The 16,074-nt window shown below is 40.8% G+C and overlaps 1 protein-coding gene across 10 annotated transcripts in view; it reads right to left on the bottom strand.

Moving 5' to 3' along the window:
- Positions 1 to 14,112, bottom strand: part of rrbp1a (ribosome binding protein 1a) — a 44,036-nt gene extending 29,924 nt beyond the window's left edge. For 7 of the 10 annotated variants that reach the window (XR_004211580.1, XM_031835364.1, XM_031835366.1 and 4 more), the window contains exon 1: positions 13,912 to 14,110. The gene's annotated coding sequence lies outside the window, so the exon portion shown is untranslated. Of the gene's footprint in view, positions 1 to 13,911 lie in introns of all 10 variants that reach the window. The other 3 variants (XR_004211578.1, XR_004211579.1, XM_031835367.1) reach the window with 2 other exon arrangements.
- Between the last annotated feature and the right edge of the window lie 1,962 nt (positions 14,113 to 16,074).

Here is a 16,074-nt window from a genome sequence, read left to right as displayed (position 1 = left end):
CAATGGGCAAACCTGTATTCAGCCCAGGTGACAGACCCAGGTCTATAGTGGTCAAGTTCTTAAGGTTCAAGGACAAGATGGCTGTTCTGAAGAGAGCCAAGAACTTGAGAGGAATCAACATCTTCTTCAATGAGATATTCTCTGACGCACAGAAAGAACTTATCCCAGCTATGAAAGCTGCCACAAAGCGTGGGGACATTGCTTACATCTGCTACGACAAGCTCATTGTCCACCCTCCCAAAAGTCTGGGAGGAGTGAGAGCTTCAGGCCAACATCACACACTGACACTAACAAGTGCCTGATTGTTTGACTAATATATTGTAGTCAATGTTTTTATTTTACAAAAACATTTCTCCATATGTCTATCAGTGATAAGCTACCCAGGAAAGGGCTAAGAATAGCCGATATTAATGTAGCCTTAGAAATAAGGTTAATGAAATCAATAACTTGCTAACATCTGATAACATTCATACATTTATTTATTTAACTAGGCAAGTCAGTTAAGAACAAATTGTCAACAAGCATGCACCTGTTTTTTTATTTTAATGTATTTATTTAACCTTTTTAACTAGGCAAGTCAGTCAAGAACAAATTCTTATTTACAATGAGGGCCTACGAAAAAGCATCCTGCAGGGACGGGGGCTGGGATTAAAAATACAGGACAAAAACACACATCACGACGAGAGAACACTACATAAAAGAGAGACCTAAGACAACACAGCATGACAACATGGTAGCAGCACAGAACATGGTACAAACATTATTGGGCACAAACAGCACAAAGGGCAAGGTAGAGACAACAATACATCACACAAAGCAGCCACAGCTGTCAGTAAGATTGTCCATGATCGAGTCTTTGAATGAAGAGATTGAGATAAAACTGTCCAGTTTGAGTGTTTGTTGCAGCTCGTTCCAGTCGCTAGCTGCAGCGAACTGAAAAGAGGAGCGACCCAGGAGTGTGTGCTTTGGGGACCTTTAACAGAATGTGACTGGCAGAACGGGTGTTGTATGTGGAGGATGAGGGCTGCAGTAGATATCTCAGATAGGGGGGAGTGAGGCCTAAGAGGGTTTTATAAATAAGTATCAACCAGTGGGTCTTGCGTCAGGTATACAGAGATGACCAGTTTATAGAGGAGTATAGAGTGTAGTGATGTGTCCTATAAGGAGCATTGGTGGCAAATCTGATGACCGAATGGTAAAGAACATCCGTCACGAAAATAATTTTGAGAGCCCCCTGGATTGATGATGAAATGAAAAATTGTATGGTTCAAATAAATTATGAAAAAGTAGTGGCTGCTCAGCTGATTGTCTAATTTTATAGTATGTCAACCATTTTATGATATCTTAAAAATAATCAATTATATTACCAAACCAAGATAAATGACAAAAACACAAAGGAAAAAGACTTGAGTTCCGTAGCCCGTTACACCCGTACATGGGTAGTAGCTGTACAACGTAGACTTTAATCTTGTGATTATTGTGACTTTGCCATTGTAATTGTTTGTAAACCTGTGCAGTCAAAATAATCTATGATCATATGCTATCCATTTGTTGTTTGTATGCTGTTCTTTGTATGGCATTTTAATATTTGATAATTAACCAATGATATTAGGCCACTCTTGGCCATGATTACAGACATCTGTGTCTTTTGACAATACATAAAGAGTCATCCCGCAGAGTTTGTGATTATACCCTGATGAAGACAGATTGGCTGTCGAAACGTTGGTAATTCCATTTTTGCATCTGAGCTCCTCGAGTGTGCGGCTCTCTTTTATTTTCAAGTAGCTGTACAGTAACATGCTATATATGACGGGTAGCAGCTGTACAGTAACATGCTATACATGACGGGTAGCAGCTGTACAGTAACATGCTATAGATGACGGGTAGTAGCTGTACAGTAACATGCTATACATGACGGGTAGCAGCTGTACAGTAACATGCTATACATGACGGGTAGCAGCTGTACAGTAACATGCTATACATGACGGGTAGCAGCTGTACAGTAACATGCTATACATGACGGGTAGCAGCTGTACAGTAACATGCTATACATGACGGGTAGTAGCTGTACAGTAACATGCTATACATGACGGGTAGTAGCTGTACAGTAACATGCTATACATGACGGGTAGTAGCTGTACAGTAACATGCTATACATGACAGGTAGTAGCTGTACAGTAACATGCTATACATGACGGGTAGTATCTGTACAGTAACATGCTATACATGACAGGTAGCAGCTGTACAATAACATGCTATACATGACAGGTAGCAGCTGTACAGTAACATGCTATACATGACAGGTAGTAGCTGTACAGTAACATGCTATACATGACGGGTAGCAGCTGTACAGTAACATGCTATACATGACAGGTAGTAGCTGTACAGTAACATGCTATACATGACAGGTAGCAGCTGTACAGTAACATGCTATACATGACAGGTAGTAGCTGTACAGTAACATGCTATACATGACAGGTAGTAGCTGTACAGTAACATGCTATATATGACGGTAGTAGCTATACAGTAACATGCTATACATGACAGGTAGTAGCTGTACAGTAACATGCTATACATGACGTCAGAGCTCTGGCTTGGCGCTTCACAGCTCTGTATGGGTTTGACTGACAGCTGTTCTTAACTTGAGCACCGAGCATGACAAGAAGTTGCCCCCATTCCTCCGGCTAATTGGGCAACTTTTGCTAATATTTTGTCTGAGTGACGGAAATGCTGTAAATGATGACTCAATGTATTTTGAAAGATGAGATGTTGAGGATTATAATAAATACCGCTTTGATGTCATACAAGCAAGCCAAACACCTGTGAGTCCAAATGTGCACTTCACATTTCCAAACCATAAAACTCAAGTCATATACAGTGTCAATGTTTATGATCACTATGTTTGATGTCCAAGATGACATGGCGATATATTCTGTTGAGAACAACCCAGGGTATGACCATTTTTGTTTATTGTGAGCACCCGAATGCACTCATGACTGACTATGAGCACCAAAATTACATTTTGATTCTCTGAATTGCCATGTGAAAACCTAACACTAAGATCATATTTTTTTACTTAGCTAGTCACGTTGGCAATAGAACAAGCTTTCAAATCATGCCCACCTGACCCAGATTGCGATTTACAATGGACCGTTTTTAAATTGAGTAAACAGTCATTTTGTGATGGCGGAGATGCGGGGATGTGTTCCAAATGAAACAACTACAAGTAAGCTTGCTCTAGTTCCTGAACAGCAAAGCTAGGGGAGAACAAAAAAAAAGTACCTTATAGTTGAAGACTCTTCAAGTCATAAAAGCACATTAAAATTGCTTAGGAACTGTTCACACATTGGAGAGGTGCGTGACCACTTGGAGACACCGGATAGTCCTCTTACTCAAACACCTTGTACCTACCCCACATTTTCCAGGAATAGTCTTATAATGTTACTGAATCTACCCAGAGTATTTTCAGATTTAATTATCAACAAATGTTGCAAAAAGTTAAACAATTAAATAAAAAGTCATAAACCAACAGTGTAATGTCTGTATTCAGTCATGGGTCAGGTGAACTGTTGTGTATTCACCTTCGATCTAAAACTTTTCCATTATATCAAAACTGTTCCCTTTCAATTGCTACCATGGTTATGCATATGCTTTTCATATTTCTTTGGTAAGAAAGATTTCAATTCAGCCCTATTCATACAGGCTAATTCCCACATGTAAAGGGTCAAGTTAGTGTGGGAGAGGTGGAAAAACTATTGTTATCCATCAATAATAAGCCACCAGGTATCGACAACCTAGATAGGAAACTATTGGGAATGGTAGCAGACTGTATTGCCACCTCTATTTGCTAGATATTTAACCAAAGCCTGAAGGAGTGTGTCTCCACCAATGGTGTAAAGTATTTAAGTAAAAACACTTTAAAGAATTACTTAAGCCATTTTTCTCCTGTAGTTTACTATTAATATTTGACTACTTTTAAAGAAAAGAATGTACTTCTTACTCCATACATTTTCACTGATTTGACAGGAAAATGATCCAATTCACACACTTCTCAAGAGAACATCCCCGGTCACCCCTAGTGCCGCTGATCTGGCGGACTCACTAAACACAAATGCTTTGTTTGTAAATTATGGTCTTAGTATTGGAGTGTGCCCCTGGCTATCCGTCAATACAAATAACATTTAAATGGTGCTGTCTGGTTTGTTTAATATAAGGAATTTTAAAATGGTTTACATTTGAGCATTTCCATTTACTTTTGACACTTAAGTATATTTAAAACCAAATACTTTTAGACTTTTACTCAAGTAGTATTTTACTGGGTGACTTTCACTTGAGTCATTTTCTATTAAAAAGGTATCTTTACTGTTACTCAAGTATGACAATTGAGTACTTTTTCCACCACTGGTGTCCACAGGCATGGGAGGAACCTAAGTAATTCCACTACCTAAAAATAGTAAAGCACCCTTTGCTGGCTCGAACAGCCACCCAAATCAGTTTCCTGCCTGGCCATAGTAAATTGGATGGCGAGAATTGTGTTTGACTACTGACTTTCAGCATTCCTACAAAGAAGGGCACTCAGCTGTTATTTTTCAGAGCAGCCTTTGATGTTATTAATCCTAAAGCTTCTCTAACATCAGATATGTACAGTGCGGTGTCCTTCAGGGAAGCTGCCTTTGGCCTCTATTTTTACAAATTATTTGCCACTGGTCTTACAAAGCTACAATGACTATGTATGCAAATGACTTCACACTCTACAGGTCAGCATCCAAAGCCAGTGAGCTCACTGAAATTCAAAAATACGGAGTTACGGTCAGAATCAGAACGGGTGACTAATAATAATCTGGTCTTAAATACATATAAAACTAAAAGCATTGTATTTGGTTCAAAGCATTCTCTAAGACCTAAATTTCAACTGGAGTTGTGCAGAGGGTCTTAACATTGAGCAAGTCGAGGAAACTAAACTCCTAGGGATATTGTTGTGAAGATGGGGAGGGGTATGTCTGTTATAAAAAGATGATCTGCGTTTGACACAAAATCAACTGTACCACCTCGATTCGGTCTTACGTAGCAAAACGTTTAATACATTTTTATCCAGTGTAAAAAACAGAGCTAGAAAATGGTATATCATACATTGCAGTTGAGGAACAACGGGAAAGTCATTCTGCTTTGAAAGTTGATAAACTTGTAATCCCACTTTTGAGAAAATGGGCCTTGAATGTTTTGATACACCTACTGGAGAGCTCTTCTTTGTCAGTCATTCAGCATCGTTCACACCATCTCTTAAGCCTTAGCCACACCCATCTCTTTTTTTTTTTTTTTTTTTACACCTTTATTTTACTAGGCAAGTCAGTTAAGAACAAATTCTTACTTTCAATGACGGCCTAGGAACAGTGGGTTAACTGCCTGTTCAGGGGCAGAACGACAGATTTTGTACCTTGTCAGCTCGGGGATTTGAAATTGCAACCTTTCGGTTACTAGTCCAATGCTCTAACCACTAGGCTACCCTGCCGCCCCTTTAAGGATTCACATGAGAGGCCATGTGGCAAACACACGCTGTATCAAATAAAATGTGTTTATTTGTCACATGCACAGGGTACAGAAGGTGTAAACAGTACAGGGATAGTACTTGCATACCAGCAATATCAAAAACTGAAAGTGTTCAAATACAAATATTTTGTTGTTATTAGATTACCCGACACACTTGTCTAAATATATGGATTGTGTGAAGGAAATGTTATAACCAGCCTCCACCCACATCTAGCTAAGCAGATGGGTCACTATTGTCTAGACATGTACACATCTTCATGAAATACAATCAATGGCCTTAATCACCCCCAGACACACCCAATTTGATAGGTTGTGTAACAATCTGGCCGAAGTGGAGTCTTTTGATTAGACATGTAGTTAGCTAGCTAAACAATGAACCGGAACAACCCAACTCATACTACTACCAATACAAACATTGTAGTATGAATCTGCAGGTAGCTAAAGCTAACAAACTAGGTTCAATGTTAACTAGCAATGCAAATGGATTTCTGATTCAAATAATATTATTACACAGATCATACACGTAAGGTTAGCCAGCAAGCTAACATTTGCTAACTAACAGTATGCTTTAACTTGCAATAAAAATGACCGACAAAATTATAAAGTATATCTGGAAAATGTAGCTATGAATGCTTCACGGCAGACTGGAACCATTTAACTCTGTTTTGTTTGGAGCTACAGCTTGTTTGGCCAGCGTTGTGTTAAGTCACACCGGTTCACACTGTGCAGAAAGTAGCCCATCACTTTTTCCTACTGATCTGTCGATAGCGTCTGCTAAATTCTGGGCATCAATGTTGTTGAGAAAAGTAGCAAAAGTTTTGTAGTTCTCAATGGTTAACGTTATATCTTTCAAAAACAGCACGGTAGAAAGGACTGTCAACACATACTGAACAGCTCACGTTAAAGACTGGTCTGCCATGTAGCACGCTTCTATCTAAACAAATTTCCCGGCATGTCCAGCCCATACATTATCTCAGCCAATCATGGCTAGTGGGAAGGTTCCTACGTTTTTCCAAGGCTAAACCAACTAGGCTCGTAATTTAACAATTTTAATCATATTTATGGATGGAATACAAGTTTGTTATTAAGGCACATGAAAATTCACGTTCCAGAAGGCAATTCTGCCGAAAAACGCATTTTGATAAAAAAAGAAACATGTTTATGTTCAAATGCTGCTCCTGTGAAGTACAGTAGTGATGTCGACATATGCCGAGTTACCTGAAACAAGTCACGTGGTCAAGTGTAGCAAAGAATGACCTAGCAAAGCTGCAGCTGGCTCAAAACGGAGCAGCACGCCTTGCCCTTAACAACACATACAGAACTAACAATAACATGCATACCAGTCTTTCCTGGTTGACAATTGAGAGACTTACTGCTTCTCTTCTAGTTATGAGAAATGTTGCTGTAATACATTCCAGATTGTTTGCATAATCAAATAACATTCAACTCAGACATCCATACATACCCCACAAGACATGCCACCAGGAGTTTATTCACAGTCCCCAGATCCAAAACTAATTCACGGCAACGCAAAGTATTATACAGAGCATTGATCGCATGGAACTAACATCTCCAATTACTCAAGCAAACAGCAAAATTACCTTTAAAATCAGATTAAGCAACATCTCACGGAACGGTGGGGACTGAGGACACACACAAATACAATAATTTTGTCGTATGGTTTTTATTATAATTTTTGCATAATACAATACATATATTGTATTTCAAATTTGTGTGACTGTCCTTGTCTATCAGTGTTTTGTTACTTGTCATGTTCTGCATTTTTTGTGGACCCCAGGAAGAATAGCCTAGCTGCTACTTCTGCAAAAGCTAATTGCTAATAATTATGGAAGGTTTCGTTCAAATCAGAAGGGGTGCTGTCAAAAAGGGATTGAAACCCTAAACTAAACCCATTTTGGCAAATCAAAAGAAAGAAGTATGCTTGAATTGAAAGCTCTTTCTGCCACCCAAGTGCAGCATAGCCTACCTGCTCAGTGTTTTTATAGGCCCAATTATGGCTTGGTGGAATTAACCATTTGGCAAATTATGCAAAGGGGGGAGGAAATATACACCGTGAGTCATGCCAAGAGCTCAGCCTCTCCATTTTGTTAGGAAGTAAGGTCAAGCTCTAACCTGCACACCATACTTAAAACCTGATGGGGATAGGGCTGATTGCTGCCCCCTTTGGGGTGATTGCGTGCCCATGGTAAACAGAGAAAAAAAATCTGTCAAAAATTGCTAATATATGCAATTAAAAATTATTATTGAATAGAAAACACTCTAAAGCTTCTAAAACCGTTTAAATTATGTCTGTAAGTAAAGCAGAACTCTCAGGGCACTCATTCTCCCAAACTCTCTCTTGTCATCCAAAAAGTTGGCCCAACTTTGACGTCATCGCCCCCACCCTTCCCAAGCACCTACAGTCCTGGGAACAGTTCCTATGCCTTCAGCGCGGTGTCCACTTTCAATGGGGCTTCTCATTGTGTGAATCGCGCGCTTCCTGAGCGCCGACTCACATTATAGCCTAGTGAACGAAATCTGTAAAGTTAAAAATAAATGTAACACAGCGATTGCATTTAGAAGAAGTGTATCTTTCTATATATTATATATATATATATATGTAGAACATGCATATTTAGTCAAAGTTTATGTTGTGTATTCCATGTTAGCTGACGGCGTGTGCAGAAGCCATCGTCATTTCTCCGGACATTTGAGTAGCATTTTTTTAACAATGCGTCATTGTAAACAGAGATTTATGGATATTTATAGCATATTAATGAAAAAAACATAAATGTACTGTGTAACATGTTATATTACTGTCATCTGATGAAGATTTCAAAAGGTTAGTGAAATTATTTTTCTTTTAATCCTGCGTTTGGTGATTGCATATTTTGTTCAATTTGGCTATGGAAATTAGCTGTGTCTTCGGTGGTGGTTTGACATAAATATGTGCTATGTTTTCGCCGTAAAACATTTTAGAAATCTGACTTGCTGGCTAGATAAACAACTTGTTTATCTTTCATTTGAGCTATTGGACTTGTTAATGTGTGGAGGTTAAATATTTCTAAGAATATTTTTGCATTCCGTGCACCACCGTTCCAGCTGACGGTGGGGGGGCTGGTCCCCAATTGGGCACCAACATCTTTGTCAGGTTAAAAAACAGATATGTGTAGAAAGAAAAGGCAACACAGAGCTAGCCATATGCCACCTACTGTACCTCTGAAGAAATGTCCTTTCCATGCAGAGAGAAATGCAAATCTCAGTCGTTTAGGAAAATCATATAGCCTATTATGCAACATCACTTTCCATCCTTCTCACTCTCTCTAATATTAGTATACTCCATCTGAAGCTCTCCATTACAGTCAATAGAATCTAGCCTATTAGGGTTGCCACATGTCCAAGATTATATGGGACAGTACCACATTTTGGCACTTTGTCACGCATCCCACATCCCACACCCAAACAATAATGCCCTGCGTTTTATCAACAAATTAAAACACTACTCATTTACAAAAAAAGGTTCATTTGTCTTATATTTCAGTAAGGGTTCCTATGCATTTGATGATAATTTACAGTCCAACCTCTCTCTGTTGCAGTCAAATTGCACTTATGACAAGATATTATATGATGAAGATGTGCTGGTGGTGATGTTATACACTTCTCCAACCGATGTTTAGATCTGATAATCACGGTACTCCATCTTGTTTCTTTTTTTGTTTATCTTTCGCCCCTAGCCTCGAACTCAGGCCCTGTGTGTAGTTAACTGACCCTCTATGCCCATTCATCACCATTTTACCAGTTGTTGTTGTCTTAGCTGATTAGCTGTTGTTGTCTTACCGGTTGTTGTCTTAGCTAGCTCTCCCAATCAACACCTGTGATTGCTTTATGCCTCACTTTATGTCTCTCTCTAATGTCAATATGCCTTGTATATTGTTGTTTAGGATAGTTATCATTGTTTTAGTTTACCGCGGAGCCCCGAGTCCAACTCAACATGCCTCAGATACCTCCTTTGTCCCACCTCCCACACATGCGGTGACCTCGCCCAGCATAACTAGTATGTCCAGAGATGCAACCTGTCTTATCGTCACAAAATGCCTGGGTTTACCTCCACTGTACCCGCACTCCACCATACCCATCTGTACATTATGGCCTGAATCTATTCTACCACGGACAGAAATCTGCTCCTTTTATTCTCTGTCCCCAACGCACTACACAACCAGTTTTGATAGCCTTTAGCCGTACCCTCATCCTACTCCTCCTCGGGTGATGTGGAGGTTAACCCAGGCCCTGCGTGTCCACAGGCACTCTCAGTTGTTGACTTCTGTAACCAAAAAAGCCTTGGCTTCATGCATGTTAACATCAGAAGCCTCCTCCCTAAGTTTGTTTTACTCACTACTTTAGCACACTCCGACAACCCTGATCTCCTTGACGTGCCTGAATCCTGGCTTAGGAAGGCCACCAAAAATTCTGAGGTTTCCATCCCCAACTACAAAATTTTCCATCAAGATAGAACTGCCAAAGTGGGATGAGTTCCAATCTACTGCAGAGATAGCTTGCAAAGTTCTGTCATACTTCCCAGGTCTATGCCCAAACAGTTTGAGCTTCTAGTTTTTAAAATGAATCTCTCCAGAAATAAATCTCTCACTGTTGCCACCTGTTTTAGATCCCCCTCAGCTCCCAGCTGTGCCCTGGACACCATATGTGAATTGATTGCCCCCCATCTATCTTCAGAGTTCGTTCTGTTAGGTGACCTAAACTGGAATATGCTTAACACCCCGGCAGTCCTACAATCTAAGCTAGATACCCTCAATCTCACACAAATTATCAAGGAACCCACCAGGTACAACCCAAAATCCGTAAACATGGGCACCCTCAGATATCATCCTGACCAACTTGCCCTCTAAATACACCTCTGTTGTTTTCAATCAGGATCTCAGCGATAAATCCACAATAATCAAGAATTTCAATAAGCATTTCCCTACAGCTGGCCATGCTTTCCTCCTGGATACCCCAACCCCGGCCAACAGCTCCGCAACCCCCACAGCTACTTGCCTAAGCCTCCCCATTGCTCCTTCACCCAAATCCAGATAGCTGATGTTCTGAAAGAGCTGCAAAACCTGGACCCGTACAAATCAGCTGGGCTAGACAATCTGAACCCTCTCTTTCTAAAACTATCCGCTGGCATTGCTGCAACCCCTATTACCAGTCTGTTCAACCACTCTTTCGTATCGTCCGAGATCCCTAAAGATTGGAAAGCTGCCGCGGTCATCCCCCTCTTCAAAGGGGGTGACACTCTAGACCCAAACTGTTATAGACCTATACCCATCCTGCCCTGCCTATCTAAAGTCTTCGATAGCCAAGTTAATAAACAGATCACTGATCATTTCAAATCCCACCGTACCTTCTCCGCTGTGTAATCCGGTTTCCGGGCTGGTCACAGGTGCACCTCAGCCACACTCAAGGTACTAAACGATATCATAACCACCATCGATAAAAGATTGAAGACGGCTGCACAGTACATCGACCTGGCCAAGGCTTTCGACTCTGTCAATCACCACATTCTTATCTGCAGACTCAATAACCTTGGTTTTCAAATGACTGCCTCACCTGATTCACCAACTACTTCTCAGACAGAGTTCAGTGTGTCAAATCGGAGGGCCTGTTGTCCAGACCTCTGGCAGTCTCTATGGGGAAACCACACGGTTCACTTCTCGGGCCAACTCTTTTCTCTGCATATATCAATGATGTCGCTCTTGCTGTGGGTGAATCTCTGATACACCTCTATGCATACGACACCATTCTGTATTCATCTGGCCCTCCTTTGGACACTGTGTTAACAAACCTCCAAACGAGCTTCAATGCCAACAACACTCCTTCCGTGGCCTCCAACTGCTCTTAAAACGATAGTAAAACTAAATGCATGCTTTTCAACCGTTCGCTGCCTGCACCCGCCCGACTAACATCACTGCTCTGGACGGTTCTGACTTCGAATATGTGGACAACTACAAATACCTAGGTGTCTGGCTAGACTGTAAACTCTCCTTCCAGACTCATTAACTTCTTCTGGCTGGGGGGGCAGTATTGAGTAGCTTGGATGAATAAGGTGCCCAGAGTAAACTGCCTGCTACTCAGGCCCAGAAGCTAGGATATGCATATCATTAGTTGATTTGGATATAAAACAGTCTGAAGTTTCTAAAACAGTTTGAATGATGTCTGTGAGTATAGCAGAACTCATATGGCAGGAAGAAACCTGAGAAAAAAATCCAACCAGGAAGTGGGAAATCTGAGGTTTGTAGTTTTTCAACTCTTTGCCTATCCAAGATAGTGTACATTTGGTTCGATTGCACTTCCTACGGCTTCCACTAGAGGTCAACAGTCTTTAGAACCTTGTTTGGGGCTTCTACTGTGAAGGAGGAGAGAATAAGAGGAGGTTGACTAGGGGGTCTGCCAGAAGGCCATGAGCTCAGTCAGGCGTGCGCACATGATTGGTAGCTGCGTTCCATTGCATTTCTAAAGACAAAGGAATTCTCAGGTTGAAACATTATTGAAGATTTATGTTAAAAACATCCTAAAGATTGATTCTATACATCGTTTGACATGTTTCTACGAACTGTAACGGAACTTTTTGACTTTGTCTGCCCTGCGCGTCGTGAATATTGATTTGTGAACTAAACGCAAACAAAAAGGAGGTATTTGGACATAAATGGACTTTATCGAACAAAACAAACATTTATTGTGGAACTGGAATTCCTGGGAGTGCATTCTGATGAAGATCAAAGGTAAGTGAATATTTATAGGTGAAATTTAAAAAATATATATTATAATAATTCTGCGCAGTGCAAGAAGAAGCGTTGGCCAATTTGATATCGTCAACCAAATACATTTGTCAAATCCTTTCGGGCTACATTCCAGCTAAACTAGGAGTGGACAGTTAACTACCGGTACTTACAAAAGCGTGCATCTAACAAAGAGCTACGAAAGTAAGTAAAAAGCCATATTAGACTTCAAGACATAAGGTCATTTTGTCAAACTCTCAATGCTCATTCAACATATTTACTGTTACTTTATTCAATCCTGTTTTAAAAGTCTCCCTAACAGTTTACATTCCCTGACACCAACCAGAAATGTTTCCTTGGCCAAATATTCCCAGATTTTCATAAAACAGCCACATAAGTGTTCTCCTGTTTTTCTGGATCACCAAAAGAGTAGGCTACGTACTCTTCAATTAGCTCACTCAGTGCAGCTTGGGGAGATGTGTGTGCTTGGCATTATAGTGCCAAGCATGTGTTATTATAACAAGTGCTTGGCATAATGCCAACACCCCAACGCTCCGTCCAAGTTTGTCTGGACATTCCAAAGGGATTATTTTACTCCCTGGCCAGAGCAGTAACTACCCGCCAGCCCCTACTCTCTGACTTCAATCCAAATCAAATTGTATTGGTCAAAAACACATGTTTAGGAGATGTTATTGCTGGTGGAGCGAAATGATTGTTTTTTTATACATACATTTTTTTTATCCTTATGATACATGATGCTGTAGTCCGCCAGGGGCCCCCAACCTCCCAGATAGCATATGAACACACCATAAGCATCAGCAAGAAATTTGCTTTAATACTGCTAAATTTTCTCTCATCCTCATGGCAAAATGTGAAGAATAGCATGAGATTAGCTATTAAATAGCACACTTTATCTCTGTCCCATGGCAAAGTGTTGAAATGCAGGAAGTAATTTTTTGGGGGTGGGGGGGGGGGCTGCTAAAACAAATTCCTACTGCCCCCCCCCCCCCCCCCTCAAAAATAAAAAAGTGGCGGTAGGTGCCTTGGAGCCCCATATGCGGCGGTCAGTATTCGGCATGTTTATCATAAAAACGCTGTCATGTAATTTCGAAATCTTTTATCATGACATGAAATGGAAATTAAGTTGTGTCATTACTAACTGGCATCTTGTGGGAAACTGTCGCAACTAGCATAGCTAACGCGTTAGCAAGAAAGTCGAGATAGCCAGCTGAGAATTAGCAACTCTACAAATCTATGTAACTACCGTTACAGAGTTTATCTACTATGTAGCTACATCACATCTCGAGTTGAGAATGATCAGCTAGGAGCTGGCTAGCTAACGTTAGCTAGGCTAGTAGGCTACAAAACGTTAGCTAGCTGGCTTTTTAGCCAGTTAACTTAGTTTCATTGCTAGTTTATTATTATAAAATTGCGAAGTTGTCAGCTGCTGCCTAGTAAGAATCACATGCTAAATAGTTACAGTCATCATTAGCCAACCAGTTAGTTCGTCTGACTACCATCCATATGAAATATGGAATAAGGTTCTGATTTTTCAGAATAGTATTCTAGAGCTCTTCAGAATTCATACCTTATTTTTTATATATATCTGCTGATGTAGCTACTGTAGACCGCTTCTGGGGGCGGTTGAAGAAGCACGGATTTTGTCGTTGAATTTCTTTCAATCTGAAGTAAAATATGCAGCTATTTCCCCAAATTATCTCTCAGACAGTTCGTCTGGGAATCCTCTTCCTTTAAATGGAGTCGTGGCACTTTGAGCTGGCTCTCATCAGTGAGGGGGTTCGATTAATATCACCCGGGCGCCCGTGTTGAGGTGTTTTGCCTCGACTGAAAATTAATTGTTTCGATTTTAAAGGTTCAAAGCAAAGTGAGATCTGCTCAAAACAAGAGTGACCTACTTAAGTACGTGTGTAAATTAGTAGGATTCTGTGTTGTCCCATGGAAAAGTGATTTTTTTCTTCTTTCCCAAAGATTTTTTGTTGAAAATTCAAACATTTATTTTATGTTGACAAAATGACTGAGCCGCGCACAGATTATAGAATGGTGCTACTCCCTCCCCGCTTTCGCCCGATGTTTAACGGCATTTGCTTAAACACCGACTCCGATTTTGTGCCCTAGACCCATGTCCCTGTTAGATATTGGGCTGATTCGATTATGCTGAACATTAGGGCACCGGTCCATGGCCCGTGACGTGCCGGTCAAAAGCGGTGAGGGAGGAGCGCCTTTCTCAAATCGAACAGTAATCTGCGCAATTCAGTTATGTTGTCATCAAGGCAGCATGGTGCATCGTCCACAAACAAATAACATATATTTTCCATGAAATATATTTTTCATTGGGAAGGCAGATAAAGCGTTTTCCTCAAAATCCTTAAAAATCCTTAAAATCCTCAAATCCTTTAAGCACTTCTCGTGCTTAATTGCGTCACTTTTGTTTGGAGCCGATTTCGCTGTGGACTTTGAATAGGGCTCACATCCCGGAGGTAGCCCGGTCCCAAAACTAATGCAATCAATTTGTGCTAAACACGTCCACACCGCCACTACTAAACATAAATCCCCTCATTAATCCACAAGATTCCTAATTGGCTAAATCTACTCAAGCAATGGAACCAACGATGTCTGTAGCTCACAATGGAAAGTGTTTCTGGGAGTTGTTCTGTGGTTGTTGTTCGTTGGAATTACTTGGCTTGACGGTGAAAGCTCGTTCTTAAAACTACAACATATGTGGAGGCTGGGCACACTGGCAAGGATGTGAGCATCACATATTATTTTCATGCCCCCTTTGTGGACACGATTTCATTCGATTATATTCAAGGTAGCTATGCACATCTGCTTCTGGCACAGGAGGTTGGTGGCACCTTCACTGAGAAGGATGGGCTCTTGGTAATGGCTGGAGCAGAATAAGTGGAATGGTATCAAATACAATGGTATGGTATCAAATGCCAATCCATTTGCTCTGTTCTGGCCAATATGATGAGCCATCTTCCCCTAAGCAGCCTCCACTGGTTTCTGGATGTCCAGAGGTGTAATATTGCAGTGCTTTGCTCTGCAACATAAGGTAGGATAGAGAATTCCAAGTCAGATATTGAATTCCATAGAGAATAGGAATATGAAACAGTCCTCTGTCTCTTTGAGTAGCCTATATCTAATCAGATTAGGTCATTTTGGAGTTTGTGGTGAGTACAATAGAATAGAACTGAATAGAATAACTTTGTTTTCAGGGTGAATTGCCCATGATGGTTGCCATTTCCCAGGCAAACATGTGAAGAAAAACTGAGACCACGCAGACAGTCATCCAGACTTACACAAGAAGTGACCTTCAATCAATCAAATCTATTTTAAAAAGCCCTTTTTACATTAGCAGTTGTCACAAAGTGCTATACAGAAACCCAGCCTAAAACCCCAAACAGCAAGCAATGCAGAGGCAGAGGCAGAAGCACATTGTCTAGGAAAATCACCCTAGAAGGCAGGAACCTAGGATGAATCCTAGAGAGGACCAGGCTCCGAGGGGGTGGCCTGTCCTCTTCTGGCTGTACCGAGTAGATAACGGGTAGGGTGGCGGGACTCTATCAGCCGGGGTCCAGGAGAAGGTAGCACGCCCTGTGAAGTCAGGTTAGGTCAAGGGTGACACATACCGGTATTCAATGACACATACCAGTATTCAAAGAGGAGTCTGTCATTTGTTTTCTAATTATATTTTCGTTAAGGAAAGTTCAATGTGACAACTTGATCCAAA

The sequence above is a fragment of the Oncorhynchus kisutch genome, linkage group LG11 (genome assembly GCF_002021735.2).
Source record: "Oncorhynchus kisutch isolate 150728-3 linkage group LG11, Okis_V2, whole genome shotgun sequence".
In the NCBI taxonomy this organism is placed as follows: Eukaryota; Metazoa; Chordata; class Actinopteri; order Salmoniformes; family Salmonidae; genus Oncorhynchus; species Oncorhynchus kisutch.
The sequence above is the reverse complement of the archived record's forward strand: the minus strand, read 5'-3'. Positions and strand labels throughout refer to the sequence as shown.